Source organism: Etheostoma cragini, chromosome 24 (assembly GCF_013103735.1).
Source record: "Etheostoma cragini isolate CJK2018 chromosome 24, CSU_Ecrag_1.0, whole genome shotgun sequence".
Lineage (NCBI taxonomy): Eukaryota > Metazoa > Chordata > Actinopteri > Perciformes > Percidae > Etheostoma > Etheostoma cragini.
This window is the reverse complement of record NC_048430.1, coordinates 9,046,051-9,057,086: the sequence shown is the minus strand read 5'-3', so window position 1 is coordinate 9,057,086 and position 11,036 is coordinate 9,046,051. Positions and strand designations below refer to the sequence as shown.

General features: G+C 40.9%; 1 long non-coding RNA gene across 1 annotated transcript in view; it reads right to left on the bottom strand.

The window, feature by feature from the left end:
* Window positions 1-4,050, bottom strand: part of LOC117939183 — a 17,574-nt gene extending 13,524 nt beyond the window's left edge. Inside the window, exon 1 of the long non-coding RNA XR_004655538.1 lies at window positions 3,926-4,050. This is a non-coding gene — a long non-coding RNA (uncharacterized LOC117939183). The remainder of the gene's footprint in view (window positions 1-3,925) is intronic.
* Window positions 4,051-11,036: the final 6,986 nt, after the last annotated feature.

Here is an 11,036-nt window from a genome sequence, read left to right as displayed (position 1 = left end):
ATATATATATATATATATATATATATATATATATATATATATAAATATAGTAGGTATTTTTTCTTTATTTATTGGTGTGAAGACCTCGAAAACATTGCTAATAGCAATGAGGGCTCACTGAGTAAAATAAAAATGTCGAGATGTCTTTTCTCTGATACTCTGTTCTTATCCTCCTCCTAAGTGTTAGAAACATGATTTTCATTTTTCATGTTAAAGTGAGAAAATAAAAGGGGATGACGTCGAAGCTTTTAAGCTACTTTGAGGCTAGGACTTGATTTAAAAAATGGCATATGTGATATGTGATACTGTGAAATAAACAACCATACAAATTACCTGTGAAAGGATAAATACGTTAACACACAGAAGGTGTAGTATTTTGAATAGGAAGACCCTTTTCACTGAGCAAAGTCCTGATTAAGATGGTACCATATGACAGACAATAGATAATAATCATACACAACAAGCAAACAGACACCACCCCTTTAAGAGCCATACCCCACCTTGCCATTTCAAAAATGCTATTATTATGTGAGGGGGTAAAACTGATACATCAAATGGATCCATGAGTGGAATAATCCAATTCATTGCATTGTGAAGCCATTTGGTCTTGACTTGTGGTGATCTGGTGGAGACATATTTATGATGTAAGTATGAAAGGGATCAGTGGCACAGTCCTTGTTTGAATTACACCCCATAGTACCACTTACACATTCTGACTTTTTTGATTCATTCATGCATACAAAATGTGACACTTAACATTTCTCATAGCTGTCTTAAGCCCATAAAACTATGTTTTTTTCCCAGCAGCCATCCAGTATATTTAACATTAGCTTTCTGTTCAGTAGTTTTTCTCTTCTTCGTTTTAGAGCACATTCAGCATGTGAATGTTGCGGCCAGCCAGGAGTTATCAAGAAGAAAAGATCGCAGAGGAATGGCAAAAGAGAAGGTCAGAAGACTAAAAAGTAAAAAATAAGTTGTTTTAATGCTGCAGAATCTCAGAGATGTCAAAGCAATGAAAACTGATGAGGTGGTTGCTCTCTTCCTGGAGGACAAGTGAGTGCAGTTAGGTTTGCCTTTTAACTGTTTTCAATAACTCTGTTTTACCTTGTCCGTTTGCAATGGCTGCTTCCAACTGATTGGCTTTACGGCAATTGCTAATCCACAATTTAGCTAACAACCTTGATTCTGCCATATTCTGTTTTGTCGGCAGAGATCCCGGCATTTTTTTTTTCTGGCAGTTGAGGTCAAATATCAACAACCTTTGTGCAGCATTGCTTACTGCACCTTTTAAAAGAATACTCTGTAACTTTTCTATCTTTGGTCCCCCTTCAGGTTGTTTCATTGGAACTACAGTCAGATGTTACGGTCACATGCAACAGCCACGTTACGATCACGTGTTACAGTCACATGTTACGGTCAGGTGGCACTGTCACATGTGCCAGTCACATGTTACGGTCACGTGGCACGGTCCCATATTACAGTCAAATGTTACAATCGTGTGTTTCAGCCACATGTTAAGGTCACATGGTACGGTCACATGTTACATTTACATGTTACAGTCACATGTTACGATCACATGTTACAGTCGCATGTTGCGGTCACGTGGCACGGTCACGTGGCACGGTCACATGTTACGTTTACATGCTACTGTCACATGTTACAATCAAATGTTACGATCATGTGTTACAGTCACACGTTACGGTCATGTGGCACCGTTACATTTACATGTTACAGTCACATGTCACGATCACATGTTACAGTGACATGTTACAGTCACATGTTACTGTGACTGTAACACACAATAATACACATAATAGTCATCATATGTCTTATTTAAGAGTCTTGACAATTAACCTATTCTGTCACTTAGTTGAGAGAATGTGTAATAAACTTTACTTGCTGTTACCAACAGTAGCCATTGGGTTTTGTCAAATTAACCTGGACTGAAACCTTCAGGATTTCTACTTAATAAAACAACAACAGTACCATGCAACACACATATAATATTGGATTATGTGGCCCTTTAATCAAAACTGTTTATGCGTTATTTCTCCATTATTTTCTTTCTTATTCAACCTGTCCTCCTCCGTATCTTTGAGGCTACATAAGATCGCCCCCCCTCTCTCTACTGTCTGCCTCTTCTCCTTCTTCCCCCTCAGTGGCCCCTCCCATTGTAAGAACCAGCAAGTCTGCCAGACAGAAAGAGGTCAGACTTCTTATCCCAGCTTCATAATGGTTTCTAAAGAGGAGAGCACTGTGCATTGCAATAATTACCAAGCCACTGGACAATAGACGCCGCATAATCAGTATGGAGATGTATGCTGGCTGTCTGTGCCTTTACCAAACAAACTAACACTCACTGTATTCCTGCTTTCTTGGAGTATGTATTCATTTGGGGAGCTTTTCATTGTCTTTATGTCATGTGTCATGTCACAATAGGCCACTTACTACTCAACGTTTCTCTCTTTCTCTCCTGTTTTGCACCTCTACTTTATTTTTCGGCCTCTGCCAATGTCTTCACACCAAACCTCTCTTTCATCCTCTCTGGCCGAAAAAAACCCAGACTTCGATTTACAGCAGTGTCAAGAGCCGTCTGCATTAATGTGTAAAAGCAGGGTTGAGAGTTTGTGTGAGTGATTTTGTGAATGTGGGCAAAGTTCATTTGATGTGGTGCAGGGTCGAGAGGATCAAGTCACCGCCCATTGGCCCCGAGACAGCATCACCTACACTAAAACCTCTTCAACCTCAATGTTGCCCTTAAATGTCCCCTTCAAAGTTAGTTTCCATACATATTCTGCTTCTGCTTGTTCCAATGCTACACTGAAGCTATATCACAGTGAATTCAGTGAACCATTCAAAACAAAAAAGCCATGTCTCCTTTATATGCAACCAATTGGCATTACGATTAATGTTTATTGGCAGGGCGATGTTAATTAATTGGTAAGAAAGAGAATGTATCACAAAAAAAAATTATTGGTAAGAAAAACGAGGATGCTAAAGTCGGGGTGCCTTCAATACAATTATATGATTAAATACATTTTTATTAAACCAAGGCCAATGAAATTTCTCATATTTAGCCTTCAATGGCTTTATTTGCATTACTTTCACCAATCATGCTTTTGATTTCATGCACATCATGAATGCCATGAAAATATGAATAAACAGTGAGCAAAAATTGAATACAGGCAGTGTTGCACTTCACCGTAGTTAGTTAAAGGGTAGTTCATATCCTTGAGCTTCCACTTCCGGGATTGCTCTATTGCCGCAAGAAATTCGGCCGGATTCAAGTCTGCTTTCTTATTCTAACCTCCGGTGGATTTAATGATGGCTGTGGTTAACTGCTCCTAAGATGTCTGCAGGATGAATTGAGACAGCTAGCTAGACTATCTGTCGAATCTGAGTTTTCTCTCCACGACTAAAGCAACGTTTGAACATACATGTTCCACCAAAACAAGTTCCTTCCCGAAAGGCCAGCAAACCAGCCCTTTTGATGCTGTTAGGTTGAGGAAAAGCTTGTAGGTGGGCTCACGGTTCTGTAACTCGCGGCAGTGGGACGGTTGGGTTTAGGAAAAGGTTGTGGGTGGGCTTACGGGTCCCTGACACGCGACACGCGGCAGTAACGGGACGGTTACACACACCCTGCTCTCCTGGGTGAAAGTCCTGTGTTTTACCCATCAACCACCCTTACCAAACTCCCTTCGTGGAATTCCCCCCTTACACACTACTCCCTGAACCCTGTCTAGCTGCTGCTCTCCCAAGTATTTTCTACACACACGGCGAATGCATCACCCGGCGAACAGTCACTGCCCAAACATCTGCGACGTGCAAGGAGTGAGAACGGGTTGGTACAGAAACACAGCCAACGATCTTTCAAATCTGTTGAATGGTTAGAAACATCTCCTAAATATAGAAAATCCACATTCACTTATGTTTGGCCAACATCCAAAATGTGCTACTGATTTAGGTTTTAGTCGTCCATTGGTTTCAACACAGTAACTTAAATTAGTTATAAAAGTTGTGCGCTATGGCAAGTAAACAAGTTCAAGTCAAGTAGGCCTGTGTTGAGATCTCTTACAAACTGAAGTGAGGAAAGTAATGTTTAATTGAAGAGCTTTGGGGTATCCTTTGTTATTGTGTGCCATGTTTTCACAAACCTGATAGACCCTGCAAATCATTTTCTTAACAATATAAACAACGGAAGATCAATTTAACATGAACATGAAATGTCAATCATTAATTTTAATAGCACACGTTTATCTGCAGATTTTTACAACAAACTTACTACATGCATACTACAACAGAATACTTAAGTCACCTAAACAAACCATTCCAGGTGATAGCCATATCCGAGTCCTGGTTTACCACTATGCAGGTTGTGGATTGGGAGTTGAATGGATATGATCTGAACTACGGTATTAAGGGGGAAAAAAGGAGGCAGAGTTGCTTTGTATATAGATAGGAGAAAAAATATAGACTAAATAACTAATAATGGTGACGTGATGGAGATTATTAGCCTGACAAGCCAAGACAAGGGAAATCAGCATTGGCAGGGCTCAATCCAAGCGATATACGGTTGTCTTTCAAATTCCCTATGCACACAATAAGATAGCACAACAACCAACCAGTGCAACGCTGGTTGATAGATGCAACTTTTCACAGATCCGTTCGGCAAATGTTCCGAACACATCTTCCTTTTTTAAGAATGACTTCAGAGCTTAACTCCAAGTGATCCAGAGTCGCGGCCAAAGCGGATTGGAAAGACCGCAGTTCGCTAGCAGCAGCCACCATCTTCTTTGTATATCAGTAGCAGAGAATTCACGCAGAACCGTCACACCTCTGCCGTCCTCACCTATGCACGATGTCATCGGCCTGACCAGAATTTGTTTTTTCCAGCTCCCACGCCAACAGAGAGTTGCTAGACTGACCCTGGCTGCAAACTGCATTTGCTGTCCCTGAGGTGCATTTAGATTTCCAGGCTAGGAGATTAGAACTGTCAAAATTAATCTGGATAAAAGACAAATGTATTTGTAAGCTGTGTATATAGAGCTCCCGGTTTCAATATTGAAATACTCAAGAACATAGATTGCTTGCCAAGAATGATCACCAAGATGTGTTCTTTTATGGAGATTTTAATGTAGATCTCTTATAACCCAACAAGAACAAACTGAATTTACTGAGTTTTTTCCACTACAACCAAAGCTAGCAGAATAACATCTCACTATGCAATTCTAATGACAATACATACACAAATCACTGCGTTACTACAGACATTTGCCAGCTTTTGTGATCATGGGAAGTACAAGTATGTTAATGGAATTAGTTACAGGAGAATCTATAAATGAATTTAAAAATGAGCTGGTAAATCTTGGATGACTGTTTCTTCTGTTTTGGCAACCATGATGGTGGAATCATGACTATAATTGAAAAGTTGTGTATTTCTTCAATTTTGTATTTGAAACCATGGGAGGTTGATCAACGTCATGAGTGAAAAGCAGAAATGTGATTATGATGTGAGGGAAGGATAGGACTAAACACAAAAGTAAAAAAAAAAAAAAAAAAAAAAAAAGACGATAAAAGACGATCTTTGTCCAAATAAAACGTCCAAAGAGCAATTACAGAAATTCTGTCGGTGTGGCTGTGGCTGAGTGGTAGAGCGGTTGCCTGCTAATCGGAAGGTTGTGGGTTCAATCCCTGGCCCCGCAGTTCCATGTTGAAGTGTCCTTGGGCAAGACACTGAACCCCCATGCTGCGTGTGTGTGAGTGTTTATCTGATGAGCAGTTGGCACCTTGTGCGGCAGCCTCGGCCACAGTGTATGAATGTGTGTCAACGGTGAGTGTTTCCTGTATGATGTAAAAGTGCTTTGAGTAGTTGCATTTTCTAAGACTAGAAAAGTGCTATATGAATACAGCTCATTTACATTTAGTTACGTCATGAAGAAATCTGAATATAACTATTTAAGGTTTTTAAAGACTTCTTACTAAAAATCAGCAGTGAGGATTAAAACAAAGACAACAATGTGTATAAAGACAAAGCTATGTCTGTTCAGGACCCAACAAAGGTCAGCACCTTTCTATGTGTCTACTATTGTAGTTTTCTAAGGAATATTCACTTCTTACTATTGTGTGCTTGAATTGAAAATTTTCCCAAAAACTGGAACAAGCAGAACGTGTTTTAACAGTGTTTTTATGGGTTGCAGGGAGGGAATAAGAAGATGTTATTACACCGCGGAGGATACACAGTTCTGACTACACGCAATCCCACACTCTGACATACTGCCCATGCTTTAGTGGCAAGCCTTTTTTTTTTCTTTTTCAATTTGCATATGAGGTTGTTAATTTTCTCAAAGCCGCGGACTTAATGAGTGGATGGCTGAGAAGCTGAACGGGATGCAAATAATAACATGTGATAATGCAGAGCCACAAAAGAGGGGGAGAGGCCTCCCATTCACCGAGATGGGACTTGAGGTAAATATGCACAGTAATTATATATCAGTGCACTTTAATTATGAGGCTACACAGGGAGCGAGGAAGAGAAAGAGAGAAAGAAAGAAAGATAGACAGAAACACATTGAATTAGACGTAACGTCATATAAATTAAACATTTGAAATAAAGACACAATGAGCGAGAGGGAGGGAGGGCGAGAGGGAGAGGCTAAGAGAGGAATTACTGGAAAAAACTGTAAAGAAGGACAATGACTAGAAATGGACAGACCCACACTTTTGCACATAATACTTGCAGAGAGAGACACACATGGTTACACACACGGCTTCATTTCAAAAGCGTGTGCGTGACATTAACTCGATAACAAAGTAAACCCTCCAGTAAATGGCACTTATAAGAGATGAGAATCTTGAATAAAAGGTAAATCAATAAACTCAAGGAAGAGTATTTTGTGTGTTTATTTGTGAGTGTGTGTGTGTGTGTATGTGTGGGTGTGTTGGTGTGATATGTTTTCTTAACAGCAGGAGTGTGTGAGCTCAACAGGAAGCCACATACATTGCATTTTTACGTTGCTGTACATGCACATACATACTTTATGTCCATATGGATCAGAGTAGATGGAAATGAAACCAGGGAACCTTCAAAACCGGAAATTCCTGGAATATTATCTGTACACCACTCATACACATCCAAACTTGACTTTCTTTAGACTAGACATGGCTTATAAAATGTTGTAATTTGAGATTTCTTGTAACATAAACATATTATGTTACATAGATTCACAGCAACACAGAAGTTAAATGGAATTAAAGAAGCACAGATCTCATCTGTTGGATCATTTTAGAGCCAATACATCCTTTTAAAGTACCTTTCAGGTATTGGCCAAACATGAGCAATCCACGTGACACAGTTTCTTCTTCACTCTCATTATATTCAGTGTAACATATAGTATATTCAAAGGTTTTACCATCAGTTGCGTTCAGTGTCAGTGTTGAGAAAATAAGAACAAGAATTTAAGCAAGAGGAAGACACGTTTGAAATAGTAAGACAATTGACACAGATGAATTTCATGAAGACATGTTTTGCATAGATGGAAGGATAGACAGATAGAGAGATGGAGAGATGGAGAGAGAGAGAAAGAGAGAGAGAGTTCTTTAGAATGGGATGAGGGCTGGGTATGGAGTGGACAGATGTGCTCTAATGTGTTTTGGCGAGATCTCTGCAAGGACAAAAACATAAGTGCGCAAACGCACACACACACACACGCACACGCACACACACACACACACAGTCAATGAGCCAACATATCTATTATCAACTCCTTTCTGACACGCTGAAAGAAAAGAATATTATAGTGTTATTATTTTATTTTCTGTCACTCTATATTTCTTTTTTGCAAATTGTAGGGGAAGCCACCTTCCCATTTAATCAATCATGATCATGTACAGTGTTCATACCCACATAGGTCAACAAACATACACACACACGTACACACACATAGTCCCTGTTTACATGGAAAGAAACCTAATGTGTCATCCCACCGTCCGGTGTATCCTCTGTCGCTGATTCAGCCAATCACACAATGAGAGAGCTGATGAACCATCTGTCCATATGATTGGCTGCTTGATGTTTGTGTGTGTGTGTACGTGCACGTGCCTGAGCGTACGTCTCAGTGGGAAATGGTCTGACGAGCCCCCAAAACGCATAGCCAGTGACAATTTCCTTTTGTCAACCACAACCACCGCCATTTTCAGAGACACAGCGCTAATGCGAGCCTGTGAACAACTTAATAGCACTTGAACCAGTTTGCCAACTTAGAGAAATAATTTCATTCAATTAGATAATCCTCCCCCTCTACCGCTCTTTGCTCGTTCTCTTGTTCTTTGGAATGAGTCATTTGTGACATAATAGCCACATAATGGTTTGAAAGCGGGTTTGGCAGGAAAAAGACAGACGCGGGGTGAAAAAAAAGGGAAATGGTGAGGCTCAGGAGTCAACGCAGGCAAACTGTATACGCTAGCATTTCTATACATACATATAGAAACAAACACACACACACACACACACACACACACACACACAAACACAGTGCTCTATTTGCTGTCTATTAACAGTGTGTGCTGCAGCGCGATAGGAGAAGCGATAGCATCTTCTCCGATGGTATCTGTTATCGAAGTACACGCGTCCTTCAGGCGTCCATTGGGCTATCGCTCCTCTCATCTCTCCTCTATCTCTCTTGCCATCCTCTTCCCTTGCCTCCCTCTTCCTCACCTTGCCTCTCCTACCCTCCTCACGTCTTGCTCTTATTTATCCATATATTTTCTTACTAACTACTTTCTTAACTACTTCACTTCTGTCGCTGCCTGCCCCTAATACACAGGGACACAGCATGTCACTTTTACACATTTTAACCATATAATGACATTTACATTACATAAAGTGAAAAACAATGTTGCCTGCAATCAAGTTACTCACACTACTAATGTAACTAATCAGACACACAGCCAATAATCTAAGCCCCCTTACCTGGTTGTCTAGTTTGGGATATGTTGGTGGATTCAAGGATGCTCAGACATTCAACACTTGAGGGTCTGCAGCCAAAGAGCCATTTTTTTTCTGTTTTCAGGTTTGATTTGCCAACGAGATTGAGTATGTTTACATCCTTATTTGTATTGACTGTGATCAAGGTGGGCCTCCCACCCGCTTCTACTGTGCAAGTGAGTGGGAGGCTCTGATTTAGCTAAGAGTGTCCTCACTTACAATGCTTCAGACGATCTCGTACTTAAAGTACGAGAAAGTACGAGAAAGTACGACGTTCCTATGAGGAACTTTCAGTTCGGTTTGATTGCAGCAACCCCTTTGGACAAATGTGGTAGTAGTGTTTTTACCACACCTGGGGTCAAAAACATCTGTGTAGGCTGGGGCAGTAATGTAATGTCGCTCACACACACATACACGCACACTCTGAACTTAATCTTCAATCAATTTCTGCATTTTTCTTCAAGTGGTCTCCTCAGGTGAAAGGCTGAATTGGCCAATCGCTTCCATCAAGGATGTCTGCTAAGTACTGTTCTCTGCTGAGAGGAAGAGAGGGGGTGGACAAGGTGGAAGACAACTCATCTCTCTACCTCTTGTCTCTCTCTGTCTTGCCCCCTTTCTTCATCACCTTTTACACACACACACCCACACACAAACACACACACACACACTGGCAGATTTACAGCTCCTCCAGGAGGCAATCAAGCTCTTGTGGAGAGGTTGGAGTAGTTCATATGAACGCTGTGCTCTGAGTGGTTACTTGAGTCATGAGGTCATGTCTTAGCCACCACTCTCCTCTTGCCCCTAATCATCCTCCATTACCCTATTTGTGATGTGTGTGTATGTGTGTGTGTGCGTGTAATGCTTTTGAATGTGTTCTTTATGTGTTTTCTTGCACACAAAATCTATGCTGTGAGCACTGTTTTTTGTGTTTGCACTTGTGTCTCCACATAAGCAAATTATTGTGAATAATGCATGTTTGCATATGAATACTGCAGGTGCAAGTATATGTGTGTGTGTGTGTGTGTGTGTGTGTGTGTGTGTGCGTGTTAGAAGAGCACCCTCAGAAAACCGTCAGGGCCGCAGAGGTGACGGAGGAAATGAGGGAGAGAGAGAGAGAGAGAGAGAGAGAGAGGAGAGATTAAGGAGGTGACGGGTGAGATGGTTGATGGGAAGGAAGGAGTGGGGCGAGGAGAGGAGAGGAGCGAGGGCAGGAGGAGGCCAGGGGTGAGGAAGGGGCGTGAAGGAGGGATGGAGAGAGCGAGGAAGAGAGAGCTCTTCAGAGGAAGAGGGTAGTAATGAGTTTCTTCTCTGTCACTTTGCACTTTACATGAGTTTTGTGAGTTTGGAGTCTGGGGAGTGTGATGCAATGCACGAGTGAGGTTTCATGTTGTTGTTTTAAGCACCTACAGTTCAGCATTTTCATAAATAAATAAATCTTCACCATATTGTAAAATTTAACACAATGAGTGTAGACAAAATGCCTCCCAATGTTCTATTGCCATCAGAACATTTACCCTTGTGTGCTAACAGAAGGTGGTTTGAGATGCATTTTAGCCACAGGGAGGAAAGGTGAAAATGCATCATTACTTAATTTTTCTTCTCCTAATTGCAACTACATCAGCAAGCAGAAATAGCCTCTGCAATGTCGGGGACAGGTATGATGGATTCTGAAGTGACACTGAAACTATAATGCAGATGCAGAATATTCAGTTTGCATGAGGAAACTGGTTGTAAAAGACTCTAAAGACAAATCTCAGTCCACGTGTTAGCTCGCTAGCTAACGTGTCATTGTCGGAACTTCACTGCTGACGTTTACAAGTCATTCTACTTGCATTTTTAACAAATCACCAAACAGCTGTAAATGAAAGGATATTAAATGGAAGATATATTCAGGAACAATGCAAACGGGGCCTTTGTCGATTTGCTTAAAGGTCCTGTGACATGGTGCTCTTTGGATGCTTTTGAATAGACCTTTGTGGTCCCCTAATACTGTATCTGAAGTCTCTTTTATAAAGACCTTAGTGGTCCCCTAATACTGTATCTGAAGTCTCTT